General features: G+C 37.1%; 1 protein-coding gene across 3 annotated transcripts in view; it reads right to left on the bottom strand.

Moving 5' to 3' along the window:
• Positions 1 to 15,118, bottom strand: part of DPP10 (dipeptidyl peptidase like 10) — a 1,333,785-nt gene that overhangs the window by 341,543 nt on the left and 977,124 nt on the right. The gene's annotated exons all lie outside the window — the stretch shown is intronic.

Raw genomic sequence — 15,118 nt, 5'->3', positions numbered from 1 at the left:
GGATGTAACTTATCCAACTCTAAACAGCTATTACACAAATTGATGTTCTCAGGAGAAAACTGATCAGATAAGAATACTCAGATAAGTTACTGTTATTATTTTCTATTTTAGGTTAGGAGGTGGGAGACAAGTAAAGGACTTTTTTTTTTTTTTTTTTTAGGGTTTTATTTATTTATTTGACAGAGATCACAAGTAGGCAGAAAGGCAGGCAGAGAGAGATGGGAAGCAGTCTCCCCGCTGAGCAGAGAGCCTGATGCAGGACTCGATCCCAGGACCCTGGGATCATGACCTGAGCCGAAGGCAGAGGCTTTACCCACTGAGCCACCCAGGTGTCCTGTAAAGGACTATTTTTGTTTCCAGTATCAAGGCTTCAACCTAAATGGACATTAAAAAAAAAAAAAAAAAAGGACTGCATTGTCTATCTGGCTTGAAGTATGACTTGTTGCAGAAGCTCAAATGATGCCATCAAGGTCATGGACACTATCTTTCCGGAATTTTTTTCTGATGGCTCATGCAGATTGGCTTTCTCTTCACAATCAAGAGATGGTTATACAACCTGGAAAGCTTACAGCCTCTTACTTTTCAGCCCGACTGGAAAAATTGAGGTTCTTTTTTCCACGATTCTCAAGATTCATTGCTCTCACTGGCCTTGATTGGGCCAGGTAGACATTCTTGCCCTGGATGTTAAGAATTTGCAATGCACCAACAAGGCACAGTACTAAATCCCATGTCCACTCACGCCAAGGGTTGAGTGTTGATTTTTAGGAAAAAATAAATTTTGTGGATGTCAGAACAGGGTCAAGTTTGGCAAAGTGATATGGACAACAGATCTATTACATGTTGTATACTGTTGTAAATGACTGATTTCACATATGACGGATGTTGTTTCGAACAAAAACAATGCTTCTCCAAACCTACCACAAATTGGTGTTTTATTATGTAGGAAAGTGAAGCAGAATTGATTGTGAGAGTGAGTGAGATGAGGTCAGGGGAGGTATTTGGCAGCAGCAGAACGGGTCCATAATATTAAATACATCGTAATAGTTGTCAAAATTCTGAGAAAAAATTCAAGTTTGCTTGGGGTCCCACCATATTCCCAAATCATGCTTCTCCTAGAGGAAAATGACTTTGCCTGAAATCATAGGACTTTTGTGGTTCACTGCGGAAGCTTGACAGGAGGAATGTGTGCTTTTGCCAGGATGTATAGTCAGAGATTTTGTTCTACTGAGAAGGGGGGAATCGTGCTGGCAGCAGTTCAGTCTGAGACCACTGAGGGGATTCAGAGATGCACATCCTGGAAGAATTACAAATTTCCCTCAAAGTTTCAAGTCTCCTGTTGAGTTGTTAAGAGTTATCAGATTTGCCAAGGAACAGACTGAATTTACAAATGAGTCTTGCCAATAAGGATAAACTCTAAACATACACTTTAAAATGAATCACTGAGTGTTACAACACCAACACAGTATGTATTTTATTACCGTGTTTATTTCCCTCAAACTACCCACACCAAACTCCCTTATTATGAACCAAACTCCCTTACTAAACATCATAGACAAGTTCAAAGTCCATCCCTCCACCATGAATCTTTTCCAATCAATGTGATTTATATATATATATATATATATGTCTATAAACCTATGTATATATATATATGTATGCATGTATAAGACATATATACATATATAAACCCAAACATGCTTGTATATACATGTATGTACATATATCACACATGGGTATATTTTTCTTTTTTCTTTTTTTTTTTATGGGTATATTTTACATAAGTAAAAATATATATATTCAATACATTAGTCATACAGATATAGATTACCTAATTAGTTTACCAGTAATTTTTATACATTGTTTCTATAAAAGAGTCTCTAGAATAAATAAATAATTGGCTCCAAACTATTTTGAAGAGCTAGGAGGAACCAAGGAGGTCATCTTGCCCAATCCTTTCATTTTATCAATGAAAAATGAAAGCCACAGAAAACTTTTTTTTTTTTTTTAAATACAACACACATTTATTATCTCACAATTTCCATAGGTTATGGTCCAGGAACGCTTAGCTGGGTCCTCTTCTCAGGGTCTGACAAGGCAACAGTAACATATCAGCTGGGCAGGAAAAGCCACAGTAAACTTAGGGTGAACACAGTGAGGAATAAGTAACTAAAACTAAAACTAAACCTCCTAAAACTCCTTGGAATTCCAAGTCCAGTCCAATTTATGCAACACTGGCTATCTCTTAACTAATGACATACTGCTTCCTTTAGCTAGCCCTCTAATTTGTATATTCTATTCTTTCCTCTTTTCACTTAGCTTTAAGTTTCAAGAACCTTCTTTATGAAGGTAAGAGAGACACTACTGAGTCATAACTAAGTCATGGATAAGCAATACTTATTGTAAGTTGTAGGTGTAAGTGTCTCCCTCTTGTTTCCAAGATGGGCTCAGTTGACCCACAGCAGCCTGCTGAGAGAGGCACAAGGGTAAGGCTCTCCATCTGTTTCTTGGGACAACATACCGAGGATAGAATTACTAAGAAAATGTGAAGTATGCAGGAACTTTGAGACTTCTGGACAAGTAGTCTCAACACTTTACCTTCTAACTCTGACACACTGGATGGTTCCCATTCCTCATCTTATGAAAATTGCTCTGGGTTTTCTTAAATTCTCCATTCTTGCTGTCCCTTCAACTATGACTTTTTAATACTCAACATATTTAATTCAAGCCACTTGTTTGCACAGATGGCAACTTGCTCACTTTTATGCAAGAGCTAAAGATCTAGGCCCGACAAAACATGAGTTAAAGTGTCACTTTGCTTTGTTTCTCCAAATTTAAAGTGAGTTAAAGAATCAGAGAGAACAGATGTCTCTCCTCACACGTTCTATTTCACCTTTTTTTGTCTCCCATGATCTTCTAGAAAACATGATACAAGATTCTTTGCACTGAACAGTATGTTTCTGCTTCAAAAAAAATGAACCTTCCTGTCTCTCTTCCTAATATGACACTTACTGTCACATCATTAAGCAGATAAGAGCCACAATCTGCAGATCCTGCCTCACTTCACCCATATTTTACCTTCATAACATTGCTCTGGGGCACAGCTGGAAGCATACACCGGATCAATTAGCAGATAACTGTGTTCACAGATGCAGATTTGATACAGAAAATAAGCACTACTTTTTATTCTTATCAAAGCGTTCTGATACAGCAAGTAACAAGATAATACACACAATTTTTCAATCTGTGGTTAGACTAGTCACTCAATTATTTATTTGTTAAGTATTCACTATGTTCCTAAGAAATATGAAAGGGGAAAAATAAGCACTTAAAATCTTAAAGTTATGTGGTACATTAAAAAAAGTTACTATTCATTAGAGTCTATAAGGGTGAAGGCATTTCATTAGGCATTCATACTTATCTTGTGTAATTCTTTCAATAATGGTCCTTTTTACAGAAGAGAAAATAAAATTGAGCCTCAGGAACTTCATTAACTGGACTAACACTACACAATTAAGAGAATGGTGTAACCACAATTGTGAGAGGAGATGGAATTAAGTACAATTTGATGATGAGAGTTACAACAGCTGCTTCAGGGGACGCTACTTCCTGGTCTTTACTCACTTCCAGCACCACACTCCTGCCCCCTGCCTAGTCTGGGCTGGTGTCCTGACCTGCAGCAAACAGAAGTGGTCAATGAAGGGGCAGCTCATGAAAGTCCTGGGGGGGATGGGGTAACTGGTTGATGGACATTAAGGAGGGCATGTGATGTAATGAGCACTTGGTATTGTATAAGACAATCACTGACTTCTACCTCTAGAACTGATAATACATTATATGTTAATTGAATTTAAATAAAAATTTAAAACATTTTTAAGATTTTATTTTTTTATTTGACAGAGATCACAAGTAGGCAGAGAGGCAGAGAGAGAGAGGAGGAAGCAGGCTCCCTGCTGAGCAGAGAGCCCATGATGCAATGCTGGGCTCAATCCCAGTTCCCTGGGATCATTACCTGAGACAAAGGCAGAGGCTGTAACCCACTGAGCCACCCAGGTGCCCCATAATTTAAAAAAATTTTTTAAATTACCACTCTACTTTCTGTTTCTACAATTCCAATTATTTCTATGTACCTCATAAGGGGATAGTTCAGTATTTGTCTTTTTGTGATCAGTTCATTTTACTTAGCATGTCTTCAATATTCACTCAAGTTGTAGCACATGTCAGAATTTCTTTCCTTCTTAAGAATGAATAATATAGCATTGCAGGGGGGTGCCTGGGTGGCTCAGTGGGTTAAAACCTTTGTCTTCAGCTCAGGTCATGATCCCAGAGTCCTGGGATTTAGCCCTGTGTCAGGCTCTCTGCTCAACAGAGAGCCTGCTTCCCCACCTCTCTCTCTGCCTGCCTGCCTGCCTCTCTGCCTACTTGTGATCTCTGTATGTCAAATGAATAAATAAATAAATAAATAAATAAATAAATAAAATCTTTAAAGAAAAAGCCTCCTGTTACTACATAATGTTGTTCTTTGTATCTTGCCAACTGTTTTGATTTAAAGTTTGTCTCATATTAGCACAGTTACCCATGATCTCCTGGTTACCGTTTACATGGAATATCTTTTGTTATCCTTTCACTCTCAACTTATTTGTGTCTTTGGATTGAAAGTTTGTCTCCTATTCACAGCACATAGTTAGATCATATTTTTTTTTTTAAAGATTTTATTTATTTATTTGACAGACAGAGATCACAAGTAGGCAGAGAGGCAGGCAGAGAGAGAGGAGGAAGCAGGCTCCCTGCTGAGCAGAGAGCCCGATGCGGGGCTCGATCCCAGGACCCTGAGATCATGACCTGAGCCAAAGGCAGAGGCTTAACCCACTGAGCCACCCAGGCGCCCAGTTAGATCATATTTTTAATCCATTATGACAATCATCTTTTTATTGGAGAGTTCAATCTATTTATATTTAATTACTGGTAATTTTAAGTTACTGCTGATAAGGAAAAACTGATTTCTGTCATCTTTAAAAATTTGTTTTCTATATGCCTTATAGGTTTTTATTCTCATTTCCTGCATTAGTCTTCTTTAATGTTTAATTGATTTTTTTTATAGTGAAATGTTTAAACACCTTTCTCATTTCCCTTGGGGTATATTCTGTAGCTATTTTCTTTATGGTTACCATGGGAACTACATTTAACATCCTAAAGTTTATAATGGTCTAATTTGAATTTATACTAGCTTATCCTCAATAACATACAAATCTGTGCTCCTTTACAGCTCCATTCCCACCACTTCTAGTTGTGGATGTCACAAAATTATATCTTTATCTATTTTGTGTCTAAAACCATAAACTCTTGCATCTGAATTTCTGAGAAGCTCAAATCCATATGGTCTCTGGTATCTTTTTCACTTTCAGCCTACATGGGCTGAATCGTTTAAAGCCTGATTGAAAGGCAAGATGACTCTTACCACTTCTCACCCTTTGTTCATGTGAATTCATGGCTTTAGTTTTTAGAGCAGTCTGGTGCTAAGGTTAAGACTTTTGAAAAAAGGAAACTTTCACTTAAACCCTCAGAAAATTCTAGGTGCTCGATCACAATTTAAAGGACATACACTCTTCTTGTTATGAACATCCAGTTAAAAATAAAACAGTATGTGTTTATAATTGGTATTTTCCTTGTATAATGATCTACCTGAGGTCACAAGGTATAAGGAATGCTGAATAATGACAGGGTTTAGTCATTCTTGGATTCAGGGACTTAATGTCATCTCACCCTAAATTCCAATTATATTCCTAACAGAAACTTCAATTCACACACATCCTGGCCCACCAGAAATCCAAAAGTCCTGGGTTCTCATTGAGCCATAGCCCATCAATAAGGTGCCTTCTTTTTTTTCCACAGTAGTTTTATGAGGGAGTCAATGATAGGCCAACCTTTAAGCACTGCTAGATAAATGTTCTCGCTCAGACACACACACACACACACACACACCTGCGATTCTGTATATAAAATATCAGAGGAAAAAATCAGTTTTTACAAAAACAGTACAGTAAACCAACATTAAAGTGAATTTAAAATGATTAAATCTTTACAACCTACTGTAGAGATAAAGTTAGCTGGTTTCTAGAGTGTTACATAAAACTGCACTCTTTACGCTCCTACGTATTCTCGATGGCAGTCAGCCAGAGAAAGCCTTTGGAAGACTGAAAACTCATGCTGGAGACACTGAAGTTTATTCTTGCCCATTCTGAAAAATTGGCTGATATTGATAATTGTTATAAAAAGTTTACCCCATGAGCCTCATAAGGCTGCCAAGAACGTAACTGTGCTGAAATGGAAGACTGGTATTAAGCTTGCATCTGGTTCTGAGTCAAGGAGCCCTCACTCTTTGACTAGCATCAAGGGAAGCTTCTTTCATTTAAGGAAAACAGATGGAACAACTTGACTATAATGGAGTTCATTTTGAGGACTGTCCCAGCTTGTCCAAATTGATGGCTCATTGGATAGGATTTCCAATAAATAATGAACACCTGCATGAGTTGTACTTACTACCCCTGGCTCAAATAAATCAAGTTTAAAAACACTTATTAGGCATCTACTATGTTTGAGGCATGGTTTCATTCATGATTTTATCAAACATAATATTACAATCCTAATTCTGCCCCCCTTTTTTCTAAACAATTATAACAGAACACCGTATTCTATAATAATAAAACATTTTTTCAGAACACTTTCGGATTGTGTTTTCATTTATTATATCAACATACAGTTTTGTGAAACAGCATTTGCCAACATTTTAAGTGGAATCTTATATTTTTTTATATTTTATTTTTTTATTATGACCAGTTAGCCACTGTATAGTACATAATTAGTCCTTGATGAAATGTTCAACAATTCATTAGTTAAGTATAATCCACAGTGCGCATCACAACACATGCCCTCCTCAATACACTCCTGAGAACTACAACCATCTTCCTGAATGCCTTCTCAATCTTCTCCTATGATCAGCTCAAGAGTGCAAATCTGTGCCATTTAGAAATTTGTTCAAGCATTTTGAATCTTGAAGTTTCAACTCAACGATGATGAAAAATTGCATCCATAAGGGGTAACTCAGTGGCTCAGTCTTTAAGCATCTGCCTTCAGGTCAGGTCATGATCCCAGGGTCCTGGGATTGAGCCCCACATCAGGCTCTCTGCTCCGGCCTGCTTCTCCCTCTCCCACTCCCCCTGTTTGTCATCTCTAGCTGTGTCTCCCTCTGTCGAATAAATAAATCAAATCCTTAAAAAAACTGTATCCATAAATCTGTAAACGCTGAAGCGATTAAAATACTTGAGCAATAAGACTCATTAAGTTTCTACTATATATCAGGTACTAACTGGTCTATTAGCTAGGAATAAGAAAAAAATCTATGAATTACATATCCTCACACAGTAAAGAAGCTCACTCTTCAATGGGGGGACACAGACAAATAAAACTATTTCAATACACAGAGAAGTATTGTGATTAAAAGTAAAGACTTGCACTGCTGAGTAAAGGTTGCAATTAGCCCTGTATATTTTAAGACGCCAGCCAAAAATCAAGATATATTTTAAATGTAAAATATAGACTGGATTTTCAAAATTCAATATGAAAGAATATAAGAAATTTCATTTTAAAAATATTGAATAATACTGAATTGTTATTCAGGATATATTATATTTAACAAAATATATTAATACAATTAACTTCCCCTGTTTCTTTTCCTTTTTTAATGTGTCCTTTAGTAGAAAAATTGAAAAATCACATTGCATTTGTAACTCACATTAGGTTTCTATTGGATAGCACTGGTATGAACTCTTCTGCTAGACCTCTTATATTCAAAACTCATTCAATCACTTGTTAGCTGTGAGACTTTGGGCAAAAGTTACTTAATTTTCTTTACCTGTTTTCTCATGCATAAAAAGAAGTTGATGATAAGTAACATTACTGACTGAGAAGGTTGCTGGAATGAGTCCAAACGAATTAAACCATGTAAAAGCCTACTGTTACTAAATAAGCGAGCAGAAAACATCCGGCAGGTACACAGTAGAATACCAATCTCAGGCCAGGAGAAGAAAATTCAGGGAAGAATCCCAGAAACGAAAAAAAATTATATATGTGTATATATATATATATATAGTTTCAGTGAGCCTTAATGTGAGAGAGTTGTCTAAGTGTAATAGGAAGGGAAGAATATTCTAAAAATAGGGAACAATATGAAGTCATCAAAAATGGAAAGAACCGTGGCCCATTCTAGGCACTAAAAGTGGCTTTTAAGGTTTAAGATTGCTCAAAGCAGTGGGAGGAAAAGAGACTAGAGAAGAGGCAAAACCCAGGTCACCGCACTGTCCTATCCTCTTCTAAGGTACTTAGGAAATGGAGAACTCCCTCTATAAGATCAGTCCTAGGAGAATCAAAGGAAATATAGATAGAGAAGAACTGATTAGGTATATGTGATGTCATGCAGGTGATTGCTAAAATATTAATAAAAGAATTTCTGAGGAGTAAGGCATACTTCTTCCCCACTTTGCTTCTTCTCAAGGCAGGCTTCTTCTGATGGCTAGAAAATAATCCTTTTTCACTAACTGAGCCGAAAGTCTTAAAACTTATAGTCATTTAATATACCCACTGTAAGCTAGGTTATGAAAAAAATTTGAATTTTGTAAATTAGCAAACCTACCAGAAGAAATATTACTGCTCAGATTCTATTGATTATTGATAGACACTAACAATCATAAGTTGTTTATAACTTATAAGGACAAAACAGAACTAGAGAGACCTACCTCTCAGGAGAAAAGAGATAGGATTAAAATATAAACTGAGGCCCATAAGAATTTTCAAGAGTTTATTCCAACAAACATCAGTTCAAACTAGACAATGCCAGAGAGTGGTAAGGAGCTCCCTGCAGGCAGCACCAGGGGGAAAAGTTTTTATAGTGAAGACACAGAAGCAAAACGAGACCTTCAATCAGCTATAAATAAGCAGTTGCCTTATTTGAGAAAGCCTAATTGGCTGTTTGTGATTCACTGCTCTTTCGTTTGGTTTGGTTTCTTGGCTCCTAGTGCATGGACTCTGGCTTAGGTACTGGTTTGTGTACATACACTGCCAAGGCATTCGAGCCACCTCAGTGTAATGGCCCGCTTGTTTAATTATTTTAACAGTAGTTGCAGTGGTAAGTCACAAGGACAACAAAACGAGAAAGGTGACTCTTTTGGAAGACATGTGGCAGATTAAATTTTAAATATGTTAAATAAAGAAACATTGTAAAAAGTTAGACAAATACATGTATCCATGGATACATGGATACATATAGAATATACTAAAAGTGTGATAGGAGGGGTACCTGGGTGGCTGAGTAGGTTAAGTGTCTGTCTTCGGCTCAGGTCATGATCCCAAGGTGCTGGGATGGAGCCCCACCTTGGACTCCCTGCTCAGGGGGAAGCCCGCTTCTCCCTCTCTCTCTTTCCCAGCCTGTGCTCTCTCTCTCTCTCTCTCTCTCTCTATCTCAGTCACTCTCTTCCTTAAATAAATAAAACAGATCTTAAAAAAATTTTTTAAAAAGCGTGATAGAAGAACCTATAACAGTAAGCAACAGCAGTAACACCTGAAATAATTCTTAATTTTGATTAGAATCATTCTTCTCTCTTCTAGTCAGGTTTGCTGCTTTGCCATCAATGTTTTAAAAAGCCAGATACAAATATCTGGTCCCTGCCTACATCCTGCGACAGCACCTGAGTGCATATTCCCAATGGATATCACAACAGATGCCCTAACTATTTCTACCTAAACATGCTACCAGCATGTTTCTCCTCATCTGTCTCTGTCCCATGTCATCACCTCCCCCACCTCACAGCTGAACGCATCACTGAAGCAGACCTGCCCCTCTGCTCTTGTGGAAGGCGTGTTCTTTCTCACACAGTAGCAGTTTGTCCTGTATGGTCTCACGAACAGACCACATTTATCACTCATCCATGGCTCAACACTGCAACCTTCCATTTGTCTATTCTTTGAGTTACATTTTTTTTGAATTTATTATTCTTCAGATTTGAAAATGAATGACACAGTCAAAATATATTTGAAAAGAATCAAATTCTAGCTAACACAGATGCATCTTCAGATGAGTGAGAACTAAGAAGAAATAAGTTTGTAAGAGCAAATATTATACTAAATTACCTCTAATATTTAAGAACCGAAGCTCCTAGGGGTCCATCTTTGAACTGACCTTTTATTAAAGTGCAAATCTCACTGTTACTGCTTTTGGGAAGAGAGCACAGAAAACAAAAATTTGAAAACAATGAGCCATATAGAAAAAAGAAAAACGTAGATGTGGCCTCGGCAGTGGGAGAGCAGATTGGGAAATGCTCAGGCGAAGAGGGACAGAATGGGACAGAAGCTATTAAAAATCCAAGTCCACACACACATTCAAATTGCTTCTCATCTGGACACAGTTTCTTCCCTTCATCTGAACTGCAATCACAAATAATGGGCTTCAACCCTCTCAACCAGTGCCCAATGAGAGAGACAGATCTATGATTTCAAACATTTGGACATCTACATGCTCGTATGCTAGGCTTTTATGTCCAGGTTTCGTTCTGTGCCAGAGATCCTGGTCCAGGACAGAACTGGGAAAAGATGCTGCAGAAACAGGATGATAAATGAGGTTTACCAAATGAAAAGGTTGGTTTGTCCTCTTACATTCTTGGCTACAGAAACAGATTTACCAATGTGTCTGCCCTGAAATACATTATTCTATAAAGTTTTAAAGTGAAACAGCTAATACCCACAATATATAAAAAGACTAACAGGCAACTTTTCTCTTTTTGTCTTTATATCACTACCCAGATTCAAAGCTCCTGCTGCAGAACACAGGACTTGTACAGATCTAGGTCCTGTTTGTTTGTTGTAACTCAAATGAAATTCATAGTTCAAAAATTCTAACATAGAAGGACATTTTGAGGAGCAATGATTCTATTTCATGAGAGATTTTCCCCTTAAAATAAGATCTGTCACACATTTAATTTTAAATTTTTTTTTTAAGATTTTTATTTATTGATTTGACAGACAGAGACCACAAGTAGACAGAGAGGCAGGCAGAGAGAGAGAGAGGGAAGCAGGCTCCCTGCTGAGCAGAGAGCCCGATGCGGGACTCGATCCCAGGACCCTGATATCATGACCCGAGCCGAAGGCAGCGGCTAAACCCACAGAGCCACCCAGGCGCCCTGTCACACATTTAATTTTAAAATGGAATCCATCCAATACACTTAAAATGAAAATAAATGTATAGACTTCAACTGATTTCCAAGTTTTAAGAAAATAGTCCCTTAAATACTATCAAGATAAGCTTTTTCAAAAGCATTTCAATCTGTGACTACAGAACTTTTGAAAGGATGCTAATTCTTTGAACAGAAATAAAAGTAGAAAAGCTTTTAGTCCGAACAGAAGACAGGCAATACCTTCTAAACACCAGACCTCTCAAATTGACTACAAACAAAAATCGTAAAGTGCAAAATGACAACCAGTAAATCTGTCATGTATTTTCATTATCTCATCAGATACTTTGTACACTGTCATCTAAAATCCAGTCAACAGTGTTTCACTAGATCAAACTGAATTTGAGAATATTCTAAATACTTGAATTTAAAAATCGATTTAAGTCTTTTGTTACCCCTTCTAAATAATTTTTAAAAATCATAGTTTTACATCACCAAGGGCAAGGGAAGCAAGGGCAAAAATCAACTACTGGGACTTCATCAAGGTCAAAAGCTTTTGCACAGCAAAGGAAACTGTCAAGAAAACCAAAAGACAACTGACAGAATAGGAGAAGATACTTGCAAACGACAAATCGGATAAAGGGCTAGTGTCCAAAATCTACAAAGATCTTATCAAACTCAATACCCAAAGAACAAATAATCCAATCAAGAAATGGGCAGAGGACACGAAAAGACACTTCTGCAAAGAAGACATCCAGATGTCCAACAGACACACGAAGGAGTGCTCCACATCACTCAGGCTCAGGGAAATACAAACAAAACCACACTGAGGGGCACCTGGGTGGCTCAGTGGATTAAGCCTCTGCCTTGGCTCAGGTCATGACCTCAGGGTCCTGGGATCCAGCCCCACATCAGGCTCTCTGCTCAGCAGGGAGCCTACTTCTCCCTCTCTCTCTGCCTACTTGTGATTTCTCTCTCTGTCATATAAATAAATAAAATCTTAAAAAAAAAAAAAAAACTTACAAAAAACCCACAATGAGATACCACCTCACACCATTCAGAATGGCTAAAATTCACAAGTCAGGAAATGACAGATGCTGGCGAGGATGCAGAGAAAGGGGAACCCTCCTACACTGTTGTTGGGAATGCAAGCTGGTGTAGCCACTCTGGAAAACAGCATGGAGGTTCCTCAAAAAGTTGAAAAGAGAGCTACCCTACGACCCAGCAATCACACTACTGGGCATTTACCCTAAAGATACAAACGTAGTGATCCAAAGGGACAAGTGCACCCGAATGTTTATAGCAGCAATGTCCACAATAGCCAAACTATGGAAAGAACCTAGATGTCCATCAGGAGATGAATGGACAAAGAATATGTGGTATATATATATACATATATATATATGTGTGTGTATATATATACAATGGAATACTATGCAGCCGTCAAAAGAAATGAAATCTTGCCATTGCAATGACGTGGTTGGAACTAGAAGGTATTATGCTGAACGAAATAAGTCAATCAGAGAAAGACAGTTATCATATGATCTCCCTGATATAAGGAATTTGAGAGGCAAAGTGGGGGGTTTGGTGGGTAGGGAAGGGAAAAAAATGAAACAAGATGGGATCAGGAGGGAAACAAACCATAAGACACCCTTAATCTCACAAAACAAACTGAGAGTTGCCCGGAGGAGGGGGTTAAGGGAGAGAGTGGTTGTGTTATGGACATTGGGGAGGGTACATGCTATGGTGAGTGCTGGGAAGTGTGTAAGCCTGACGATTCACAGACCTGCACCCCTGGGATTAATAATACATTATATGTTAATTAAAAAAAAAAAACTAAAAAAAAAAATCATAGTTTTATATTTTATTTTTGTTTTTATTTTTATTCCTATTCTTTCCAATTCTCCTAACATAATTTAGCAAATCTGAAACACAGTATTCTAACAAGGCCCTGATTCTGTTATCTCAGTTTATGTTTGTAATCTCTCCTGTTAGCTAAGGGTTACAGTTTTGGTTTCACAAGTTCCTACCTGTGTACAGACTGTTCTATATAATGAAACTTGCTACAAAAGTCAAAGCAAACACAAGTGTAATTCACCTAAGGATAATTTTTAAAAATTTGTTTAAATGTGCTGTATCTTTAAGTTTGTACATTAAATAGCAGTATGGGGGCACCTGGGTGACTCAGTGGGTTAAGCCTCTACTTTGGCTCAGGTCATGATCTCAGGGTCCTGGGGTTGAGCCCTGCATCGGGCTCTCTGCTCAGCGGGGAGCCTGCTCCCCTCTCTCTCTGCCTGCCTCTCTGTCCACTTGTATCTCTTTCTCACTGTCAAATAAATAAATAAAATCTTAAAAAAAAAATAGCAGTATAATTCAATCAAATCCCACAAATACAGGGAGTATCCTAGTCTCCTGTCTCCCATTTTTAATGACTTATTTCATTTGTGGTATGCTTGTATTTTGTGGACATGTGTACCCGAGTGTACATGTATTTATACTTTCTCTTCATTGGCACTAATGCTGTTTATACTTCTTTCTTTATCATTACCTTTAATTTTCCCTGTGCTTTCCAAGTTCCTAAGGGAATTTACACATTTTCTAACAAGTCTAGGTACTTCCTCAGGATAGTATTTAAAGTTAAGGAAATGGATAAAGAAGAGAGTTAAACTATAATCAATATCTCCATCATAGGCCAGGTACTTTCAATATATGGGTCACCTCTTTAGTATCACAACCTTTGAATGAAGATAATATTACCATCATTTAATCTATGAGTAAACAAATAGAGATCCAGTAACCTGACTCTCATTACATCAATAAGTAGAGAAGGACCCAGCATTGAATTAGATTTCCAACAAGTGCATCTATGATTTAGTGCTATGTTACAGTGTTTCAAGCTTCTATGTAAATCAGTGGTTACATAGTTAGAAAGACAAATTTTAGGAAACTGAGGTTTTATTCTGTGGATCCTTTTTGATTTTTCACAAATATAATAGGATTTATATCATTTTGTCATCTCAAATGTTAACTTCATCATAAAAATTATTGCTAAAAGATCTTTTCTATAAAAGCATCCTACAATAAACTTAATATAGTCTATCTATAGTGCTAATAATCTCCAAAAACTGAAATAACTTAAATTGCTTTACTCTTGATACATCAAATAGGAGTAGATGCTTAGTATAACCTGAGGAATATTAATATTAGTAGAAATTTTCTATTTGTGGAAATGTTTTAATTAAAGCACTTCTCTACTTTCTGAAAAATGCTAGCTCTGCAAAATGTTACTTGGTGCTTCAAATGATGGCTTCTGTGATTTTAGAAGTTCAGGAATATTGTATTCTAACTTCCACCTCAGACATGTCAAAATGCAGTTTAAAGAATCTGAGAGGTCCCAGATGGTAGCAGGAAGATAAGCATTTGTATGGAGTGATATTCCCACATCAGTTTGTAATGCATAGGCCTATTATTTTTTACAGGTGGAAAATAAGGCAATCAGGGATTTGTAGATAAACATATGGTGACACTGATCCAAAACAATGTTTTTCACACTCCTAAATAAGTAGTTCCCTAAGTAGTTAATAGTGAATTCTATAAAACACAGTTAACATTGTTACCCATAATGGAATTTTACATTAGGTCTTTAAAAGGGCAAATTACTATGAAAGTAAACTAATTTGGGAAGCTAGTATTTAACTCAGGGAAAACTCGAATCCTATGTGCATATATATGAACTAAATGACCAAAATATTATGCTCATTATGTCACTTTCCATTTCAATACATTTAGCATTTCCTTAAATCTTTTTTCTTCTTCTTTTTTTTTTTTTCCGGCCCACCCTCCCCTCCTGAATCTTAAAATACAATTTATTTACTCTTCTCTCTCTCTTTTTTTTTTTTTTT

The sequence above is a fragment of the Lontra canadensis genome, unplaced genomic scaffold (assembly GCF_010015895.1).
Source record: "Lontra canadensis isolate GAN:19392208 unplaced genomic scaffold, GSC_riverotter_1.0 scaffold11, whole genome shotgun sequence".
Classification (NCBI taxonomy): domain Eukaryota; kingdom Metazoa; phylum Chordata; class Mammalia; order Carnivora; family Mustelidae; genus Lontra; species Lontra canadensis.
This window is presented reverse-complemented; position numbering and strand designations above follow the sequence as displayed.